Source organism: Cyanistes caeruleus, chromosome 4 (genome assembly GCF_971803275.1).
Source record: "Cyanistes caeruleus chromosome 4, bCyaCae1.hap1.1, whole genome shotgun sequence".
Taxonomy (NCBI): domain Eukaryota; kingdom Metazoa; phylum Chordata; class Aves; order Passeriformes; family Paridae; genus Cyanistes; species Cyanistes caeruleus.
Genome location: NC_141704.1, coordinates 18027450 through 18050831, shown reverse-complemented (window position 1 = coordinate 18050831; position 23382 = coordinate 18027450).

Genomic DNA, 23382 nt, shown 5'->3' with positions numbered 1-23382 from the left:
AGCCAGTCTGAGTTTTTACTTCTTTTTCAAAAGAAATTTTGAGATTGATAGGCATAAGTCTTTGCCATTTATTAGATTTGAGCAACACCTTTCAGCTGCTAAAAAGATTTTCACAGGGCTGCTTGCATTTGTCTCCAGAAGAAAGATGAGAGAGACATTTTAGTAAGTATTCTTCCAGCCTTAAGATGTCTTAAAGGTTAGATTGTCTAATGATGACTCAGTCATACACTTAGAAAGAATTACCTGCTTAATCCCAGTACTACTTGTACTTCCAAATAAATCCTACTGTTTGTTTCACTTCCAAATTAATGACATCCACTCTGAATGAATTACACTGTGAAGCAAGTTTTGAATTCTCTTAATCAGTATATATTCTTTTTTGTTGTTGCTCTCCTGAACATATGTACAGACAAGACTTCTTTGGCATTTGTATTTCCATAAATTTCCCTGAAATTCACTTTTAGTCTAGTGTTCTTCCTCACTCTTATGTTTTCTTTCCTGTTAAGCCTCTTTCTAAGCCTGACAGCACAAAGCCTCTTGGAAGGCTTGCTGTGCCTTCATTCAGCACACAGGACAGTGCTTGTCATGATCGGGGTTCTAAGATAGTCACAGTACCTCTCACAACATTCTGCACCACCCTTTTAGGAGGTGCCACTAGCCTCTGGAGGTTCCAGCTGTTCTAGGCATGTGGGTACACAAAATTCAAATTGAAAATTGGCATGTTAGAGTTATACAAATAATCAAAATGAAGTACAGAGCTGGAAGTACAACTTTTCCACCTGACCTGAAAAGCCAAATTCAGTAGCTGGCAACTATAGCACATCCACATCCCCAACAAGTCCTGCCCTTTTTTCAGCAGCTCTGGGAAATGGAGAACCATTGGAGCCAAAGCTGTTGAGACTTTCAGCGACATTCCAACAGGCAAGAAAAGTTTAGGTGGAGCCCCAGCATGGCAAACTGCATCAAGTCTGAGAAAGAACCAGGGACCTGAGGGAGCAGGACAGGCTGGCGTACAGTTTCTTGGTTTGCCAGCATCCTAGACAAAGACAGAGCACCCCAATATTTCAGAGAGCACACAGTGTCCTTCTAGCTCCTCAGGTCCCCAGACACCTGCAGACAGGTTGTGAGATACCACTGCTCTGTTCCCAGAAGCTCACAGGATGGTGAGACTAAAGCACATAGACTTTCTGCTTCTTTGGAAGCCAGCATGGTAAGGTCTGAGAAATGTGGCTTGTGCCTTCATTACTAGCTAAGATGTAATTGTCACTCTTTTTATTTAATGAATTCCTCTCTGAGCCCTTTGTCAAGAACCTGGTTTTAGCCCAGAGGTTTCTTTTCTGTGGAAGTATATAAAAAGGGAGATATAGTAGAAACAATCCCATAAACTCTTGAACTGTCAAGTTTGTTTCCTTGATAAAAGTTAAGAATTGAGGTTTTTCTTCTAATCAAAATAATAAAAATACCAAACACCTAAATTTTCCCAGAGATAGTTCAAGATAGTTCTAGTAGCAGATAGATGGTGTGAATCACCAAAAATGTGACACAGTAAATTACACACTGCTAATCACAAAAAATATGAGAACTACAGCACTTCACACCCACTAAGTTCTTCTATTTATATAAAATCCGTGACAGTTCTATGGCCCAAAAAATATAGAGGTAAAAAATGAACTGTTCTCCTGAGCTGGCATCTGAATGAACATTGTTCTAGTAGCAGCAAAAAAATAAATTTTCAATAACCACAGATATGAACATTTTACAATCTAGAGGGTTAGCAATTCAAAGGGGAATAGGGTGAAAATGAGTAAGGAAAAAATTGGTTTACTTAAAATGTTGCTGCAGTTGTAAAATATTTCTTATAGCTTTAAATTACATTGAAAAAGCATATATATCTGCCAACAGATAGGGAAATGTATGTTAAAAACTGCCTAGTTTTCTGAGATACTGTAAAGGACTCTAATTTGTGCAGGACAAATACCAAGTATTTGGAATTCCACAAGGCACCATTCAATGGGAATTACTTCTATTTTCTCTTAAAGTCCCCCAGTCACTACTTGACTTGTGGACATGTCAAAGTCAGTATTGAGAATTCCACTTTAGGATAACAAATAATTTAATGATATACTTATATGCCTCCTACTAACATTCTACAAAGTGCTTTTTTTAAATAGGCATTCATTGTTAGTACCAAGTCTCCTATGAACTTTATCTAACAATTGAATTGTTCCATATAAAACTAGTGTAAATTTTGGCTGAGGCAGAAGAAAATTTGTAATCATATCCAGAAGAGCCTTATTAATATTTTTTTTATTTCTGCTAGTTCTTGGAATATTTTTTCTTTTAATTTCTGGAACATATCTGTATATCTAAAGTCTTTTATTCCATTTAAACTGGAACAAAATTGCTAGTTCATAGAACCAATGAAAAATAGTTCACAGAAAATTAAGTTTTGATAAATATCTCCAGCTTACACCTCTTTCCCAAGTTTTTCTTCACTAAGAAAAAAAAACCCCGAAGTATTTCTATGGAAATATCTTGAGAGACATTTGTTACCATTTTCTTTCTAATAAATGAGTTGCTTCGGTGCATTTCTTTGTTTTTAAATTTGTATTTCTACTAAATCTGAGAAACTAGCCAGAAGTGATGCTGCTCTAAATTTGCCTTAAATTCAGCTTTGTGGATAATGCTAAAAAATAATTCAAATGAAACCAAACTATTTTAGAACTGAATTTGAAGACAGGGAATACTCTTCTGCTGTGAAGGAATTGAAATATTTTTTCATGGTGTCTAATCAGCACATTCTGCAAATCCAGGTATGAAAGACAAAAATAATCTTCAGAGCTCATATTCAAGTCTTTGTGATTTTTTATTAATATTTCCTATGTATTTATTCTCAGCAATTTAATATAAGGATCACTGAAAAAATGTAGTGCATGTGGAGCTTTGTGTGCTAAGTGTTTGGTGACAATGACAGTTGGATCAGACCATTTTATGAGCAAAGACTCAAACATAGATAAACAAATCCAGAGACAACAAGGTTTTTGAATTCATATTTAGGCATAACATAAAGTCTGTCTTTCTAAGACAAGCTTTTTTTTTTCTTTCCCAGTTGCCAGACAAACTTATACTTTTATGCAAGTATTTTACACATAAATGGGTAATGTCACAACTCAGAGTTGATAATTTGGGCAGGACTGATATATGAGACATTTCAATGTATGATAAGAAATATATCACTGTCATTATCTAATTTTTGTTAACAAACACTGCATGGTAGTTTGTAATAATATGGTATTAGGAAATGTTTATATTTTTGTCATTTAGATCTATAATGAGTCATACTCAGTGGAACAGCATAATTGTCCTCATTACAGAGTTATTGAAGAAAATGCATGTCTGTTTTTGTTGCTGGGATTAAGGCTCTGATGTTGCATTCATTGAAACTGATGTTAAAAGTCCTAGTGATTCAGAGATGGAAGGATAGGCCCTCAGTGGAGTTGTCTAAGTGGCTTATGGAAGCAGATGGTTCTGCATTTAAATGTTCTTTATGTATTTTTTTCTTTCCTTATTCTTTGTACTCCTCTGAATCTTTTATTTGATAATTTCAAACAGAAAGAGGGGGAAAAAAAATGCCACAAATCATATCTGATTTCTCCTCAGCATCTCCTTGCCACTTTTTACTGCAAATCTGAAATATGACTTGTCTTTTTTTTTTTAAGTTCATGCAATAGACCAAAAACTCCAACTCCCCTTCCCACCAGAGCAAGGAGAGAAAGTAAGGCGGAAAACAGATCATAGGTTGAAATTAAGGCAGTTTACTAAAGCAAAGTGAAACTTTGTGCTTTTGTAAACAAATAGAAAAAAGTTTATTCTCTACTTCCCATCAGCGAATGTGCCAATCCACTCCCCAGGCAGCAGGGCTTCAGCACATGGAGCAGTCACTCCAGAAGGCAAACACTGCAGATAACAAATGTCCCTCCAGTCCTCCTCCCTCCCTCAGCTTTTATACCTGAGCTGTCACACGCTATGGAACGGCCCTTTGGTTCCCTTGGGTCAGCTGGGCTGGTCCTGTCCCCTCCCAGCCCCTTTCCCACCCCCAGCCCCCGATGGGGCCGGGATGTTGGGAGACAGCGCTGGTGCTGTGCCAGCCCTGCCCGGCAGCAGCCAAAACACCGGAGGGTTATCAGCTCCTTTCCAGCTTCCAGGGCAAAGCACAGCACTGTGAGGGCTGCTGGGGGAACATGAACTCAGCTCAGCCAGACCCACAACAGCTATCAGCTCATGCTGCTGTTAAGAGAAGCTGTAAACTTATTGTCTTTGTAGGAATGAATCCTTGAGTCTTTTCAATTGAATGTGTACAAGTTGACTTCTTAAATGTTACTATGGGATGTACAATATGCTTATGTAATGAAAATTCCTAAAAATTTCTTACAAGCACCAAAAAGAGTGAATAACTTCTGTTGATTAAGTCAACAATACAGTGGAAAAATAATAGGGTGTTCTTCTGGTGCAAACAAGTGTGTTCCTCTGAATGTAATCAGGCTGTTTTCATGAAATATTATAACTTTTTTTTTCCCAACAGAAAGCTTGAACACATGTACAAAAATAAGTGCAATGCATGTGCATGGATTAATTCCAGCTCTCATATACAGTACCAGATGTAATGTAGGCAGCAATTTCACTTGGTCTCAAATTTCTTTGCCTATTTACTTCATGTCAAAAGGTTCAGTGCTGTACTTCTATGTGAAGCAAGAGGGTGTGATTCATGTCTTATTTTTTATCTATATCAGGTGACTGGTTTCTCTATCACATCTGCTCAGCAGTGTAGAAAAGAGCAACAGTCTTCACATGTGCATTCTCAAGCAAATTAATTTTAGGAGCACGATAAATTTTTATTTTATTTCATTTCATTTTAATTTTTAATACTGAGATGTCCAATTTCATTTATTTAATGAAAAGCATTTCCATAATAGCCACATGAAATAACTCTGCTCACATGGACTTTAAATACAACTCCTGTGTGCTACTCTGATACTAATAATTCTGTTAGATCTCTGCAAGTTCCAAGTTCCAAATTTTAGATATGGACTAAGTTCTTTTGAAATATTGATTATCATGAAAGAGAATTTTAAAGAAAATATTAGAGGAAGATGTGTTTAGAGACTGGAATACCAACATAAAAGTTCTTATCCTTGGTCAGAAATAGGCTGCATTTTCTTGCTTTGTTGGAGTTATATTTGTAATAGAAAGGCTAGAAGTGGGGGACTCAGCTGCAAAACAATTTGGTGCCAACTGCCTCTGGGTCAATATATGAACCTCAATACTTTGACAGGAGATAAAGATTTCCCTGCTATTCAGCCAAGTTGCAGTAACTTGGTTTTCTCCAGGTAGTAAATAAATACGTAGATAGCTATCATGGCTCTGCTGATTGCTGACTTGTTTAATGGAACTAACTTGATTGAAAAGAGAGACTGTGTGTAGTCCAATGCTTTCTCCTTTCCTTTTTCTTTACTATTTTTTAATTTCATGTTTCTCTCTATGTAGTCTTTTGATTAAATTTTTTGATTGATATTCAAAGACATAATTTGTAAAGTGGATTTGTTTCCTGCTGTCTGCATGCTTCTGGTGGGATTTTGTGAAGGAACTCCATTACCTCTTTGTGATCCTTTTGCATTCGTAACAAGACTAAAATCACAATGCTACCAAAGTTTCAGGAAATGAAAGCTGTATCAATATTTCAACATACACATGTTGAACATATACATTCAACATACATGTTTAATATACATATATGTACACGTGTATACTTCTATTTTTCAGTTTTAAATTTTCATTTTACCATTAATTTTCAATTTTTACCATTACACACTGTTTTAATGTTTTGCCTTTGAACAGAGTATAAAGTGTAGAAAACTGCTAGTACATGTATTAATAGTGTTCATGTGATCATTAGAAAGGCTACTTATCGACACTCATGGCTTACAGACACTTAAGAAGGTTTAGTAGGTACTCAAGGGAGCAATGGAAATGTTGTACAAAATATCCACTGCACATCTGGTAATCATTTTTTTCACTATCTATAAATTATATGTGAATTTAAAAATGAGAAATAGTTCTCTTCTTTTATACTTAACCTTATAAAGAATTATGAAGAATTGTGACTAGATATTTATGTTTCTCTGTTAAGATGTTTGACAGTTTAAGGAAGACTTCAACGGGTAGTTACAGGACAAGCAAGCTTGAAGTGGTCAAACATCTCTCTCTAATAGAGAGCCTTCACCAAATAAAAATATTTTCTTCTGATGAGCTCTAATTTTTCATGTTTTCTTCCAGTACTTTTCTACTTCCAGTGGACAATAAGTTTACAGTACAATAAATCCACTTTCCAGTCCTGGAAAACTGAGTTAGACTAGAGGCCACTGCTGTAACCACTGCCACCAATAGTCAACACCAAGAAATTTCAGTGGCATGAAGTTAACATTTTTTGTGTCATGACAAGGATATGAGCCTTTTATCCTATGACAAGGATAAAAGTTACCAAATTATGTTTCATTGCTTAAGCTTTTTGACTTTTTTTGTTCAGTCTACATCTCCAAATTATATCCTCATGTGTTAAAAATCCTCAGTGATTCCTCATATATGGAACACTCTTGCATGTCTTTGTACTGATGCAGTGGCAAGAACAGGTAGGAATAGGCATTTCAAGTTTTTTTTAATGTAAGATGGAAATTAAAGATTTGGTTACAATTATATAAAGACTTTAACTGTTTTATGATTGATGAAACTGGTCATAAAGAGGGGTGGAACTTTTGAGTAAAAGCAAAAATATTATGAGAGTCAAGGTTGAGCCAGTGAGAGGTAAAGGAGGAAAAATTGATAATATGCAGTATTGTGAATAGATTTCAAATGGGAGAAAGCTCAAGGTTGATATATAGATTAAAATGCATATCTTATCAAAGAAGCAGGATAGTAAACATCATGGCTAGGGTAACCATTAGTAAAAGGAATGATACATTTATTTGTGCAACGTGATAAAATGTGGTCTGAAAATAAATATACCATAGGCCTGCATGGGTGGAAGTAATTTTACATAGCTGGGTTCCTTTAGTAATCACCAGAACAAGGACACCCCTTATAAAAGAAATTAATCCTGTTTATCTCAGGCACCTATTTTATGATGGTCTGAACAATGCTGTGGAGGCATTCATCTCCCTCTGCTGAAGACAGAAGTATCCTCCATGACTGGATCACAAAATACAAATGGATTAGATATGAAAATAAAGTAAAATTGTATTCACTCAGTTTTGCCTCACTTTAAAAATTATCCCCTTTTAGGAAAGTTCTAGTGCTCTGGTTCCATGCTGAATCACAATAAGGAAATGCAGCTTTCCTGCACATTCATAAATTAAGAAGCACAAGTACTGATTTTGGAATCTGAGACCTGAAGGATCCTTGGAGTTATCTGTGGTAAAAGAAAAAGACTGGCTTCCTACTTACAATTATAGACAGGGTAATAAATTTCAAGTATCTATCCAAAGAGGATGACAGAGTTGCTGCTGCTGCGGCTATAGAGGTGTTTAACAGTTGATCTTCTATGGCATCTTTAAGCAAGAGAAAATTTGTCTGGAAAAAAATCCTTCAAGTGAGATTCTAAGATATGAAATGATGATTTAGAAATTAATTATCAGTTCAGGAAACAACACAGGTTTCAATTGGTAATAAATTCTAATTCTAGCCCATCAATCTGTTTGTCTTTAAGTTCCATACACACTGTACTGTGTTCTAAATGGCCTACAGTTTCTGTCAAAACAGGGATTGTACTCTATATTCATATGCATAATTTCAAAAAGGATTTTCTTGGATAGGTTTGTTTTGATGACTGCAGTTGAGGAAGTATTATGGGTAGGCAGTTGAAAATCATCTTAAAGTAAAATAAAATCACTTCTTGAACATCATATTCTCTCTTACAGCAGGAATATCTTCTGCTCTGCATGGTGCAGTTTGATCAAAAAAGGAGAAAGTAATAATATTCCAAAGACCTGAAAACTATCAGAGAAATGTGAGCAGAGTCAGTAGTGTCATCCTAACTATTCTGTTCATTCAAATACATTTTTTCATCCATTTTATAGAGGTTATTGCTATGCTCGTGAAAGGATAGATGTGTTTGAAGGAAGATCCATGCTTAAAAATAGTATTTTAAATTGTTTTCTTTTGCCAGTCACTATGTACAGCTAACACCACTTTCTGTCTATAATGAATTCTGGCAAAAACTCTTTCAGTCAGCAGGTTGCCCACTGGTCCCTTCTAATAAGTAACCAGATGTTGTTCTGCAGAAGAAATACTCATTTTCTTTAAAACCATTTCTACAGATGCTGAAAAAGCACAGTCCTTCTCCTAATGGCCACATCTGTTCATCTGCAAACAGACTTTTTGAAATGACATATTGTCTAGTTGTTGCATATGCTTTCTGTCTGATCTTAAAAATCCTTGTTGTACTCTTGGTGCTACAGCTTTTTCCAGTCTCAAAGTTGGACAGCAGCTGTGGGTAAATGACAGGTTGTCACTGCAAGGCTGGTATTTCATTGTCTGACATTCTTTCCTACTAGCCAGTATAAACACAAGCCCCTGACTGGAGACAGATGTTCCAGGTACTGGAACTGGTACTTCCCTCCAGGTAAGAAATACTATAGACAGAGAGCAAAGTGTTGATCAGAGATCTGTGGAGATGTGTGCTGTGCTCCTGCAACTGCTGCATGACTTCAGGCTGGACACTATACTTCCACTGGATTTCTGTAACATAGAAGTGATGATTGGATATCTTCTAGGGGACAGTCCTACATAAAATTAATCTACTGCTATCAAAAATTAAAATTCTGAAATCTGGCCATGAACATTTTCCTGACATTTTTTAAAGAAATGCTGGACATCCTAGCAAATTCTCTGATATCTTCTGATTACTTTCTGCCTTTCTGAATTTTCCCTTCAGTTTAATTTAAGTCTTTTTTGTATTTCAATGTCCTGTTCAGTATTGTATTGTTCAGTTCCCCAGGCAGCTGCTGTCTTCATCCCTAAAGGTGGTGTTATTTCAGTGACCTGACTTTATTCACACATGAGTTATAGGACTTAAGAGGACCTTAATGCCCTTTTTAAGAATGAAAGACAATGCAAATGATCTGTCCAGGATGTTATTGTATGTTCCCTTCTATTTTCTCCTATATTAAACACAAGTCCTTTAAATTATTTTTTTTCCATACAAAATGTTGTAACTGATACAAATGAAAAAATTCAACCCAAATAGTAGCAAAGTCCTCTCCCCTCTCCATGGAAAGCTAGCCTTATTACACAGATATTAAGTAGATGTCATGTCTCCATGTAATTTATTGTGAGATCTTTCCTCTGTTGTATGTACATATTTAATCTCATTTGCCATGAGCGTATCCATTAATCTTATTTTACAATTGCAATTACAAAGCTCCCTTACATGTTTCTTGTGAGAGAATGTTAAGTCCTCTGCAAAGCAGGCACTCAGCTCTGCTTCTCATCTCTCAGGAACAGTTTTTGTGTGTGGTATGAATCACTGTCCCATCATTCATACTGTGACAACTACATTTACTGTACACTGACAGTGATGGCTGTCCTCAAATACAAATTTAAAATTTCAGTAACGCAATCACATAAAAGCAATGCTACTCTAATATCAAGGTTCCTGTTCAGGAAAGTTCTGCTGAAGCACAAACCTGTGCATAAGATTCTGACTATGGTACCTGTGCCGATAGCTAAGGTCAATAGCTAATGTCCTTTCTGTATTATATATGCATATATATATACTGAGTAGGTTGCAATAAAACACTGAATGGCTGGACATATTCCAAATGAGGTAGAGGACAGCATCTTGGTCCTGGAGAAAGTAATCATGGATTTCTTAGGGAGTTTCAAAGCAGAAACAGAATATTTTCAAATAAAAAATACCAGAGTGTTTCTATATGGGTGCTGCAGCTGTGAGCAGCTTCCATCATTTTGGTTACCTACAGCCTGCTGCCCATTTTCCTCTCTATGTTTTCACATGAATTCTTTGGTATGTGAAGAAAGAATTAGAATTATTTTTAAAATGTGTTGCAGTGCAATCCATGATTGATGCTGTGCAAACAGCAAACTTGATGCTTGGTGCAGTACAAACACAGAGTGGGGTCCATCACACCCACTGCTAAGTGCTGACATGGCCAAGTTTATTTAGTAAAGGAGACTCTACTCTGCAGCTCACATTCTCTCAGGCACTGTTCAATTAATCAGTAAGGTAATATATAAGGTTTTGTTATCAGTGAGAAAATGGTTTGAATTTTACTTTTTTGTTTCTAAAAAAGAGAAAGAAATCACCAAGATTTCCCCTGGGGTAATATTACATGCAACTAAACTCCATATTTTACACATGTAGACTAAATCTGTTAGCCTAAGTGCTTGGTGGCCCAAGTAAAGGATCCTGATTACTGTCTCTGAAGACAAGGAAAGTTTCTCAGATTTGAAAAGTCTGTTCTGTTGACTGTTGATTAACTCATGGACTGAGAATTCTTCAAATTACTTTCTGTGGGAACAAGAGCACACAAGAATGATTTTCTTATTCCTATCCCCAGGCCAAAACCCACTTTTTCTTTCTGTCTTTAATGCATAGAATGTGGAGTTGTACCAAGTCCGGGGGGTCTTATCCAAAACAATTATTTATGATTATTTTTTCAGGCAACTTCAAACCCTTATATACCTTATATACTAAACAATTGAGAAAAAATGTCATCTGTTTAGCTTAGAGTCATAATTCTCTTATAGGTTATTTGTACACATGCAATCAAATTGTTAAGTTTTGTTCTGTAAAATGAACTAAACTGATCCAGAACGCTTTATTTTTATTGGGTGATCTCATATAAGTCACTGGTAGTCCTATGAGAAATTTGGATAACATAGATGCTGAATATTCAGAAAAATCAGCTATATTACCTCAGTGAAAACATATAAACACTTGGGTTATTAGATTTTAATTACAATCTGAATTTTAAATGTAAGTTAAAATGCTAACCAAAATTTGAAAGGAAAGGTTGAAATCACAGCAAAGAAACTTCTTGAGTGGCTTATCCCAGGGCATTTGAATAAAATATTCAAGTTCTACTTATTTGACCTTGGTATACTGTTTTGTTATTAAAATTTTAAAAAGTCAGAATATAAATTTACTGACTATGTAGAAACACAGCTTTTGTTCCTAGGTTCATGGTATGCATCAATGTAGTGCTGTACAACGCAAAAGTGGTAAAAAACAAAACAGAAAATAAAAATAGTATTCTGCTTTTGCATATTAAAGATAGGATAAAAGGTGCATAAATTGAGATGGTCAAAATTATAATAAGTTAGTAAATTTATTTTTCAAAATGATATATATTTTCTATTATTTCTAAGCTCTGTGGAAAACACAGAAGAAAAATGGAGAAAACTTCATTTTATATAATCAAGAAGAGGAGGGGGGTGCAACCTTTCATATTAATATCTCCACAAATACAGAGAGTGAGTTCACTGATGGTACAAACTGTGTTTCATAAAAAAGGAATGGAGATGACTCATATTAATATAGAGTATTTTTTTCTGCTAATGTAAATTCTAGCAGTCTACCCAGTCTTGGAGAATCCCAATGAGGGACTTTGATTTTGCAAAAGTTATTTACTTCACAAATTATACACCTTTATGTTAAGATAAGAAACACAATCCTTTCCTTGCTATATGGGTACAAATCAAGAAAATGGTTGGATACATTTTGTGAAGGTCAGGATAATCCACAGGTACTCGATTCTATCTTAGTGAAGACATGAATATGATTATCTGTAATAAACTAGCTTAATATCAGCAGAGACACCCATATGTAATAAATCTAGGGTAATTGATTCAAGCAAAGCAAATCACATATATCAAAAGAACATTTTCAAAGAAATATTAAAGGTTTCTTCTTTCTTTCTGTAATGTTTTTTTTTTATAGGAACAAGTAGAGAAATTAAAGAAAACAGAAGTCTTCAGTATTTTAAGCTCTCAGAAAATTTATTTGGACCCTAACTAGTTTTAGATGACAGTTTAAACTCATAAAAATATAGCAATTTTTATGCAGAGGAAGCAATTGATAAACTGAGCCAAACAATCAAATAGATTCCTATTATCTCTGATATTTCTACTTTTCCTAAAGCAATATAACCAGCTGGAAGTTCTTATTGTTCACATTCAATATCTGCTAGAAAATAAAAATCATAGTTTTTGGTTTATTGTTTTTTTCTTCCTCTCTGCAGTTATAGAATATTTTACATTAAAAATAAAGAGAAAAAGATTAAAAAAAAATCTGTGAAATATAGAAATAGATATTGTTATTTGTTTCTTTGGTGTTTGGTGGTTTTTTTTTTTTTGGTCTGGTTGGTTGATTTTTTATAATTTTAAACAATAGTTTCTAAAAGAGAAATTATTTGGAAAATGAAAATATGTTGCTTCAGGACAGGAGCAGTCAAGTACTTTGTGGGATTTTTTATCCATTATACATTTCTCCACTGTCCCCCTTAAGCTTTGTACCTTAGGCATCAATAGGTGAAATTGCATAATGCTTTATCCCTTTTATCAGAATATTATAATTATTAATTATCAGAATGTGTCCCATGGGTAGAAAATTACAACTTACACCAGAAACTTCCTTTATATAGAAATTTCTGATCTTTATGTTTTTCAGATAGGCAAAATTTTATTTGAGTAGTAACAGGTTCCAAATTTAAATCAGTCATCCAAGCTGTTTTTAAATATGTTGTTGGGGAAAAGAATACATAATGATGCCTTATATCTTCTTTCTTCACCTTAGAAACACAGAAACCTCTACAACTAATTTCTGCTTTCCTCAGATCTTCCAAATTTTCAGCCAGATTAGGAGGTTCAATCTAACCTTTCAAGCAAAACCCTTCTACAATCTTAACTTGTAGGTTTTTATCCCATCTTACTTTTCTTCTAAGTTTGCAGAATTAAGACCAGTTTTTGGCTTTGTACAGTCTCTGTGAACTATTGCCATCTGCCAGTGTTGGAGGCACCCATTGAAATACAGAGAATAATTCCAGGGAACTTTCACTTATGCTGGGGGACACCACTTACAGAACCACAGATTGACAGAAACACTGAGTGGCTGAGGCTGGCAGGGAGTTGTGAGTTTTGAGTATCTCCAAGGACAGAGACCTCACCACCTCCCTGGAAAACGGGAAAAAATTCAGTGTTCAGATGGAGCCTCCTGTGCTTCAGATTGTGCCTCTGTGGCCTCTGGTCCTGCCTCTGAGCACCACGGACAGAGGTCTCTGATCTCTGCAACTGACCTCTGCCTACCAGCAGATCACTTTCAGAGTTCTCTCTTCTTCCATCCCTCTACATAAAGTGTGGATGTATTTCTCTCAGTAGCCACAAGGTTTTTATAATATGCCTTATCCATAGCATTTCTACGGGGCTTGTCTCCTTTCAAATGCCAAAGATACAAAGATACTAGAAAAAAAATTACTGTAATTTACATTTTAAAAAAATACAGTATATTATGTTTTGCTATGAAAAAGGTGTAAATATGCAAGAATTTTGTTCTGATTCTTATATGGCTTCAGAGCAGTATAATCTCAACTACTGTTATAAAATCCATTTTCCAAATACCACATGGGTTTTACATAAGCAGGAATTACCATTTGCTTTTTCTTTTCAAATTAGCAGTAATTTTCTAGTAAATAATTTTCCCAGGTAAATTGAAAATGATCTAATCTTAAAATAATATTTATTTTATAGTTTTCATTTCTTTTCTCCCCTCTGAAGGAAATGTTGAACTCAGCTGCATTAAAAAAGCTTTAAAGTAATCAGTGAATATTTACAGTTGTGTAAGTGTGCAAAGATAATTCTGATAATATTTTTTCCTCTATTTTTATAGCTATTAATGCAATATTTTTATTTTCTTGTATTATTATTGGTATTGCTCTGACACTGGTTGAAATGAAGAGAAATCAGAATAAGCAATGTATTAGATGCCTACTGCCACAGAAAACACTTCATGAGAACATTTAGCAATGGATTTTATTTTTTTGTGGTTTGAAATCATTAATTAAAATGCAGATAGCTAAATGTAAGGCATTTTTTAAAATAAAAATTGTTTCATTTATGTCAAGCAAATTTCTGAAAGACTGTAGTAGTTTTTCTGGAGGCAAATATATATAAGTTATGTACATGTATTACCTGATCTTTTTTATTCTGAAATTAAAATAAACCCAAAAATAACAAAATTTCATTTTTCTAATGTATAAAATCTAATATTTGAAATAAAACTATGTTAACACTGTCAATGACCACAATCTCCATAACAATTTTTGGGTATGATTCCTTGTGTGTATACCAAGATAAAAAGTGAACCTTCCCACCCCCTAGACTGCACTTCCTTCAGGGTCCATTAAATTCCCCCATTAACGTTTGCAGTGGAAGGTTTCTGTGGCTGTAGGTGGTCAACATGATTTCAGCGAAAGTTTAAAGAACTCTTTGTGCTTGCTTTCTCTTTTATTCCTCTAATCTTGAACTGAAGATGAAAGAAATGACTGATATATATTATTTAAACACAGGGACTAGAGTTTTATACTGCTATGATCTACAGTCATTTCTAAATTATTTCCACTTCAATGTTGGCGTTAAATTCTTTCAGAGGTATGAATGCACCTTCTATTGGAATTAATATCTGCAGTGGTAAAATTTTTCAGAGTGGTAAAACCATTACTTGTGTTGTGGAAAGAGAAGAAAATTAGCCATTAGTTTAAATCCTGGTAGGTTTTACCCTGACACCCACCTTTCATCATACTCTTTATATAGATGGAATTGCTGTTTCTAAACTGCAGGGTACTGTTTTGTTATTCCTCTTCAACATAAGGTTTACAGTAAGACTGACTTTATATGCACAGCCAAAAGCAAGGGATGTAAGCAAAGCAAACCAGAATCTGAAAACAGTGCATTCCACTGAGGATTTTACTGTCACTTCTCTAAAAAAAGAATATTTTACAATGTGAGAAAGCTATTTAGCTAAAGTAGTTGTTTGTGCAGCCTTTCCTACTTATAAATCATGTTTTACTAGAGCAATTATATTAGTCTTATTTTAAATTTCTTGTTTAATGATTAGTCATTAACTACAAAGAATACCATTTTTACATAAATTGCAGGGCATTATTGATTTTTCTGCCATTACAGTTGCCCATCCTTTTATGCAATAACAAATTTACTTTAATTTGTTCTCAGCAGATGCTTAAATTTAATGATGTGAGAACTAAATCTCTTTTGCAATACTTTAGGATTAGAAAGTCTTCTTTATGTAAGAAATTAATCTTATTCTATATAATCTGCAACCTTTTTGTTTTGAAATAGCATGAGAGTTTATTGCAGCCAGTTTTGTCCTACCCTCTGACTCCCCAGAAGAATAATTCTCTAACTTGTTGCCCAAAAGACCTTAGTTTATATGCCAGGTTTAGGTAATTAAAACTGTTTGCCTCACCCTTCCTGCCCAACCCCCTCCTCCCCCCAACCCCCGTTGAAATGAAAAAAAAACAAAACAACCCTGCAATTCTTGTTCATTTTACCTTTCCAAAATTTCTCTGAGAAGTGACAAGTGCAGGAGAGAAAAGCTCTTCTACCATTAAGTCCAAAGCCTGATTGTAATAATCTTTTATTTACATGAGTTCCTCTTACAAGTTCACATGAGAACACACTTAACTGTATGCCCCATTTTGATGCTCAGTAAATGAATCTAAGGTGAATCTTCTGAAGACTAATTAAAATAATGATTATTAACCTAAATTGAATATTTTCATGAAATTTCTATAAATACTACAGCTTCTTGTTCTGTATAAGAAACAAAATCCATTAGACAGATGAAAGAACTACTATTCATATAGATTAGGTTGAGGACTCCAGAAATAAATAAAACAAAAAATGTCAACAGCTGGTGCTATAAATGCAAAAGCAAAGTCTCAGGAAATAGAAAGACTTTATCTAGACTATCATATTCCTTATTGAGTAATACAGCATATCTACAACTGAGACAGAATCATGTGTATTAACTCTACTGATATTAAGCAGGTAAAATTTAATCCTTCATTTACATTAGCAGGTTCAGTTACTTCTGCTGGGAGGAATAAAAACCCCTAAGAGATTACCTGTCTTAAAACATATGTCTGGCACAGGTGAGAAAGCACATTTCTCTTTGCCTTGATTATGCAGGAAGTCTACATGACCAGTTTAACCCACCTGCCAAATTTTAGTCACACATAGTTAGGTGAGATGGACTCCACTGAGAGATCATTGTTAAGCTGCACACAGTTAAATAGCTGGAATACAGCAGTTATACAGTATTATACAACAGTATTTTGACTTGTGCTTCCTTGATTCTTCCTCTTTCTTATTTTCACATATAAACTAATTTTATTATTGCTTTTGCTAAGCATATTTTAATTATATATCTCCTTATTTAAACAAAGATATATAGTCTTATCCAATACCATCTAATTTAATAAGAATCTTCCTACCAACCTTTGGGAATTTACTGAAAAGCAGCTTCTGACATTCTGATATTGAAAACTTACACGAGATGACAAAATCACAAAGTATTTCTCCTCCTGCAGCCCTCAAGTTAAATGATAATAAAGTTATCTTCATGTTAGAATCTTTGGATTTTTTTGACAATATATAAAGCGGTTTTGCTCATGGAAACCTTTTCTTAATATTCAGTGGGAAAACTAAAACTAACATCTTATATTAATCAATCAAAAAAAATAAATTATAGTCTTTCTAGAGCCACACCTGGAGTCACCAACAAGCATGAGTTTGGTATACACATCATAAGTGTCCTTAAAGAGTTATGGCTGTGCATTAAGCCAATCCATAGTATAAAGCTATTAAAAATTAATATAGATAAACACTCTAATAGAGGATATTTAGAGAAAAACTGCAGAGGACAGAAAACAAATTTTTAAATGTTAAGTGTAATATTATGCTGGGAAAACTTTACTGAAGGAACAAACTGGGCTAGGCACTGCAAGCATGCCTGTTGTTAACTCATGTCAATAATCTGTTTTTTTATCACAGTGTCATAACCAGAGCAAGAACAACTAATTCTGGACCAGATATGTTGTGTTAAATAATTAATAAACTAAAAATAATTTGACTAGGTTTTGAAATCAAATTTTCACTATAGCAGTGTGCTCAGATAAAGGGAAATTATTTTTTTAGGGCAGCCTTCCACTTTATTTCGCCATAAAACCCTTCTAATTCAGCATATGTGTACACATATAATCTATTGGCACAGACAGTAACTATGTAGGGGTTAAATAACTCCCATTTTGGATGGAGGGTTTTTTACGCAGTACTGACAATGGCATGGGTAAAAAATTCATTCTGCTTTGTAGTAACATACTCATGAGACATTTAAAGAAGGCTTGTTATCTTGGTCAGTCCATTTTCAGTTCAGCAATAAGGTGTTCCCAAATGTAATTCCACAGGATGTGGAATTTCTGACAAGGATTTATGTAAAAGACAGCAAGTTAAATTATATAAAAACAAGCATGTAATTCCTACAAAAGAAAAGGGTCCCACAAAAACATATGTAGTACAAGACAGTGATTGTGAGGGGGCAGCTGAGGGTTTAAGCAATATTTTTATTCCTGAAATGAATAATACATCAGAGCCTTTCATCCCTAAGGTAGTCAGTGTGTCAAGATGGGAAATAATACTTAGCAATATAGATGATTGACTTTCTCTGAAACACAGCCTGGTATTTTCAAGGTCAGAAGTAAGGTCCTTCCAAAAATAAAAATTCTGACACAGGAATACTTTAAAAAAAAATTATTTATGCAGAATATATGGCTGAATGATGTTGTAACAAAAAAAACCCAACAAAACAACAAACAACCCAGCCCTCTGTTATTACTGTGCCTGAATAATATTTCTAGTCATAAACAAATGTGAGAAATACTCAAGGAATACATAAGAGAGGATATAATGCATCATGTCTAGTTCCTCTACTCATGGGTAGTTTATACTACCATCAATGGGATATTTTGTCAGAGATGTATATAACTAAATGTTTTACACTTAAAATATCTTTGAGTCATTTTTTGCAGGATCTCTGTTATGTAGGAAGTATGATGAGAAACATTACTCTCAGCACATGTGAAAATCTACAGATCTGAACCTTCACTGTTCCCATTGAAGTCAGTGGGAATATGACTGTAAAACAAAATATGAACTTGTAAGAGCAGCAAAACACAGGCTCAGAAAGAATTGGAGAGACTTTGTGCCCGGTATGTTGATCTTCAAAAAGCTGCACACAGTGGTGTGTATGTGTATGGCTGAGCTGAGATGTGACAACTTCTTGTGATTGTTTACTCACTAATTTATAGCATCCCACCCTAGAGTAAGAAAAGAAGAAAACTGTTCACTTCCTTGAATGCTAAAGACAAATGCAGGTGCCAGGTGACAAAGCATGGCTGTGGACTATGGATAGGATGAGGGTGGCTCCTCATCCTATATTCAGGAGATGAAGAAGATTCCTATATTTGGGAGATGATGACTTAAAATTTATCTAATATGACCAGTAAAATCCTTTCAGGTCCTGCTCAATATATTTATGGATATAAACCTGTTTTTCAAGTGACTATGTTTTCACATACTTCCTTTGGAAAACTGGATGTCTAAGTCAAATGTGCTGGGTTCAATAGACAAACAGGTGCCTGGAACAGAGACCTTAACTGTGCTTTTGAACTCATGAGTGCTCTCCCTTCTGAACAGGGCCACTGTGCAGGACCAGAATATTGGTTCCAGTTTACACTTTGTTTGACAATATGCTCTGGTGGTTAGCTCAGTGCTGACACGTGCACCATTCCCATTCACACTTATTAAGAAGAAAATAACCTGGAAAATCTTTACTTAGGTGGCCCCTGGAAAAGCTTTGATGATAAAAGATACCATTATTACTCATGAAAAACATTCCTGGCCACCAGAAGAGTATTGTGCATCATAGGGATTTCCAAAGCTCTGGGTCCTGTAATTGTGCCAATGTGGCACAATTTGTCACCTACAGTGACAATCATGTCAAAAAAGGTGAGTATTGTAGGCTGCAATTTCTATCTTCTGGTGACTGAAATTTTGTCTTGCAGATGCCCATTTCCTTTCACATGAGGATGCAGAATTAGTTTCCAGTTTTTTTGCTGCAATGTTATTTTGTTATGTAAAGCAATAGTACAAAGTCAAAAGATTTTTGGTTTTCTGCCTTATAATTGTAATCCATACCTTAATTATCATGTGTGTACTTTAACAAATCAATATTGTTGTAATACTGACTTTTTTACTCCACTTTCCTTTAATCTTTTCTCTTTCTCAGAAAAAATAAATTACAATTCTACCTGAAAATGCATAGCACAATACACTTAACTGCCTTATCAGGTTCTTAAAGTAAAGTATGTAATTTCAGACACCTTTAATAGATACTTCATTTGGAGGCTTTCAGTTGTGTAATGGGGATTCTTTTGCTTTTACTCACATAGTGATATGATCACTTCTAGAATGTGGTCAGAAAAAAAGGGAATTCCATTTCAGAAATGCATCATTATTCAGCCAAGAGTTTAACTTCATATCCTGTTGTTGTAGAGGTAGGTTCTGCTCTGGAATTTAGGAGAAACTAAATATTACTTACAACCTTATCAAATTTGCAAGACTCTTCAAGATTGAAAATAATGTTTCCCATTGTTTTAACAGGTTTCTATTTTCTGAATGTCAAAAAACCCCAAAAATCTGTGGAAAATAAAATATCAGTAGAGATCCTTTAGGGAAAGGCCAGACTTCAGCAGCCACAGATTCCCACAGAACATCTTCAAGAGAATGAAGCTATGGAGTCAAAGATGCAGAATAAAGAGAATGAATATTTATATACATGATATGATGACAAAAGTCCCAAATTCACTTTTAATATCAAACAACATGTATCCCCTAGCTCACTTATGACAGACATTCATTGTCTTCTACTTGATTAGCATCAGAGACTCTGTAAAAAGGCGGTTTTCAAGTTTTGTAAACTGAGGTGAAATGAAGATGTTCAGACAAGAAACAGGTTCCTTTGTTTAAGAAGAGCTATCACAGAAAGCTAGATTTATGACTCCCTCACTTATTTAAAGTTGGGTGATCACAGAACAGAGGAATTTGATTATTTTCTTCATCCCTGTTATATTGTCTGTAAAACAATTTCCCATTGGTTTTCCTGATGGAATAACTTGTACATTACCCTCAGAAAAACTGCATTCTTCAATCTATACTTGGATTATTTTGGTCTGAAAACATATTATGGCCTCCAAACTCCATGGAAAGTGCTTACTGCTGAAAATATATCTGCTCTGTTGAGACATTTTAGAATGCAGCTGTGCAATCTCAGATAATTTTGTTTGATTACTCACCATTTTCAAATCAGTTTTAGACAGCAAGAAAAAACTGTTATTTCACATAATTTCAATAATAGAAGAAATAGTTCCCAAGTGGATGATACAAGTTTAATGACTTTAAAGGTTCATTTTTTTTTGTAGTGTGTGTGCTAGTGTCAGATCCCCAGTAATGGCAATGAACAACAGTCAAGACTAGGACTGCCTATGAGCAGACTTGGTAGAAAAAAAGTGTTATCTTCTGTCTAAGTATAGTACTGCTTTGCATGAAGTTTTATGTAGAAAGCATTTTTTTTGAGAGATGAAAGAGCACTGAGAAAGGAAAAAAAAATTAAATCAATGTCTTCTATGCTATTTCTCCATTCAATGTATGACAAATAAGATGTAGAGACAGCAATAACAAAATTATTTTATCAACTTCAAAATCATGGCCCACACACACCAGTTGTGTTAAATGTTCATAAATTCATGATCATAATGATTTACACTGGTCTCATGGCAATTTAATGCCAATGGTGCATACTGGTGAATAAATATAATGCCATATTTTACTGTAATTATTTTAAATGTTCTTTTTGCTAACAACTTGTTTTCTTAAATTTATCTTTCTTTTTAGTTGATGTACCTGAAGCTTGGAAAACAGAAATCATATTTGACTTCTGTTGCCATTTTCATTTTACTTCCTGTTTGATTTCAGGGATTTGGAATCAGTTTGTTCATGCAATGCTTGAAAGCCCATATGTCCTCACAGGTCTTCAAAGAGCAGAATCTGACACTGAGAATTGTTGCTACTTGTTCACAGATATAGTGCTCACTATTAAAAATCAGTATTTGCAAATCAAGTAGCAAACCAGGGAACTGAATGGTCCGAGTGAAACAAACACAAAGGAACATAGTACTTCTCCACTAAGAAATAACATTAAGGGGACATGAAAGACCTATGTCCAGATATCTAGAATTCAATATTAATTATTGAAAAGTGTGGAAGGAATTGTAGAACCTTATGTGGTTCTTCTCTGACCAACATATTTTGAGGATTGAAGAAGTGATTACTGAGCACAAAAGAAGATGAAATCACTGAAAGAAGCCCTGTGTATGTGTCATGCTTCATTTCACTCAAGTCCCATAATGTAGTGTCAAAAATTAATTACATGCCTGAGTGTTGTGTATTCACAAATGTGTATACAAATCACAGAATGGCTGAAGTTGGAAGGCACATCAAGAGATCACCTAATCCCACCTTCCTTCACAGACCAGCATCACCAAAAGCACATTGCCAAGGACTTTGTTCAGCTGGGTACTGAACATCCAAAGCTGTCAACTCTGTAGGTTCCTTGGGCAGCTTATTCCAGTGTTTGACCACTCTCACAGGAAATACCTTTACCTTTTCATTTATGATTTCAGCTTGTGCTCACTGCTGCTTCTCCTCTCACTGTCACTAAAATAAGTCTACTTTTATCTCCATCTTTCCCCTCTCTGTCAGGTATTTGTACCTAGACTTCATTCAGTAAGTAGATCCTGTAGCAAAAGGACCAAAGGATTTACGTATGCCTTTTCATTATATATATATATACACCCTTGAAAGAGCTAGAGTTTTTATACTGCTGACGAAGAGAAAACAAGATTTAATAATAACAACATATTGAAGATTTTCTTTTCCATGCTGCTCTTGTTCATAGTGGTACCTCAATTCTTTCTAGCAATATCTGATGAAATCATTTCAAGAGATAGTATCATGCTGGAATAACAGTCCTTTTGCTTGAAGACAGAAAATAAGTCTTAGTGTCAAAGTAGGTTTGTTTGAGTAATGATCAAGAGACAGCTCTAAGAATAAGACCCTTGTGCATATATCCACATGGTGTTTTAAACAATACAATTTTTTTAAATTTCCTTTTTAGTAATTGAATTGACTTCTTAAATCCACCCCAAAGATGATTCAATCAGGTCATTGTTGCAAACTTTTTGGAAGATAAGACTAAGTGCAGTCTATGATCTAGGCTGAAAGCAATGAAATGGGGTGCAGAAAAGAAAGTGATTAATATAAAAAATACATTAATTCAGCATGAAGGTGAATTGGATAGGCAAAAAAAGAATATGGAAATTACAGTATTCATGTAAATAAATACTGCTCTGATACACTACTAAACAATACTAGCAAAAGGCAAATGTTTAATTTTTTTTCATGAAAGGGAAATATTGTATTTTAAACAAAGCTGAGGTAACTGCTGAGCTAATTATATCTGTAAATTCTTGTTTTAGGGAAAATAAATTTAACTAAGCAATCACATGTTTCAGTGTTTCCCCATGTTAATGGACTGTATCAAATTAAACAGCAGGTCAAGTTCAGAATAAGGCATCTGCCCTAATTTACTCTTAAAATAAGAGGCACAAACCAGAAGAAGTCCAAAACTAAAATAAGCTGGAAGACATACAAATTGATGTACATGAAAAAAACCCAAGAAAACTTATGCATATACAGACTACTGAAAAGTGTACAGAAATAAGACATAAGGGCTGTTCTACCTTGCTTATGAGACATTATAAAGTAGCCAGAAATGAGTGGAAATGGAGATATCAGTGAATTTAAGATGCAGCAAAAAGAACCAAAATCATATATTTGTTCTAGATCGAGGCAAATATCAAAAAGATTTATTCAGATACTGAAAAGTCACAATTCCTTTGTCAAACATGATACATCAAGAACCATTGCACTCCTAGAAAAGAAATCCTTAGTAATGACTGTGTATTAATTGGTTGAGGATTCATGTGAATTCAGTCTACAAGAATTTATTGATCATACCCCTTTTTAATATGGTGGGAACTTAGATAGTCAACACACTTGGAGACATCTAAGGAAAAAGTGTCTTCAGCTGTGAGCTCAAGGTCTTTCATGGGGCATAAA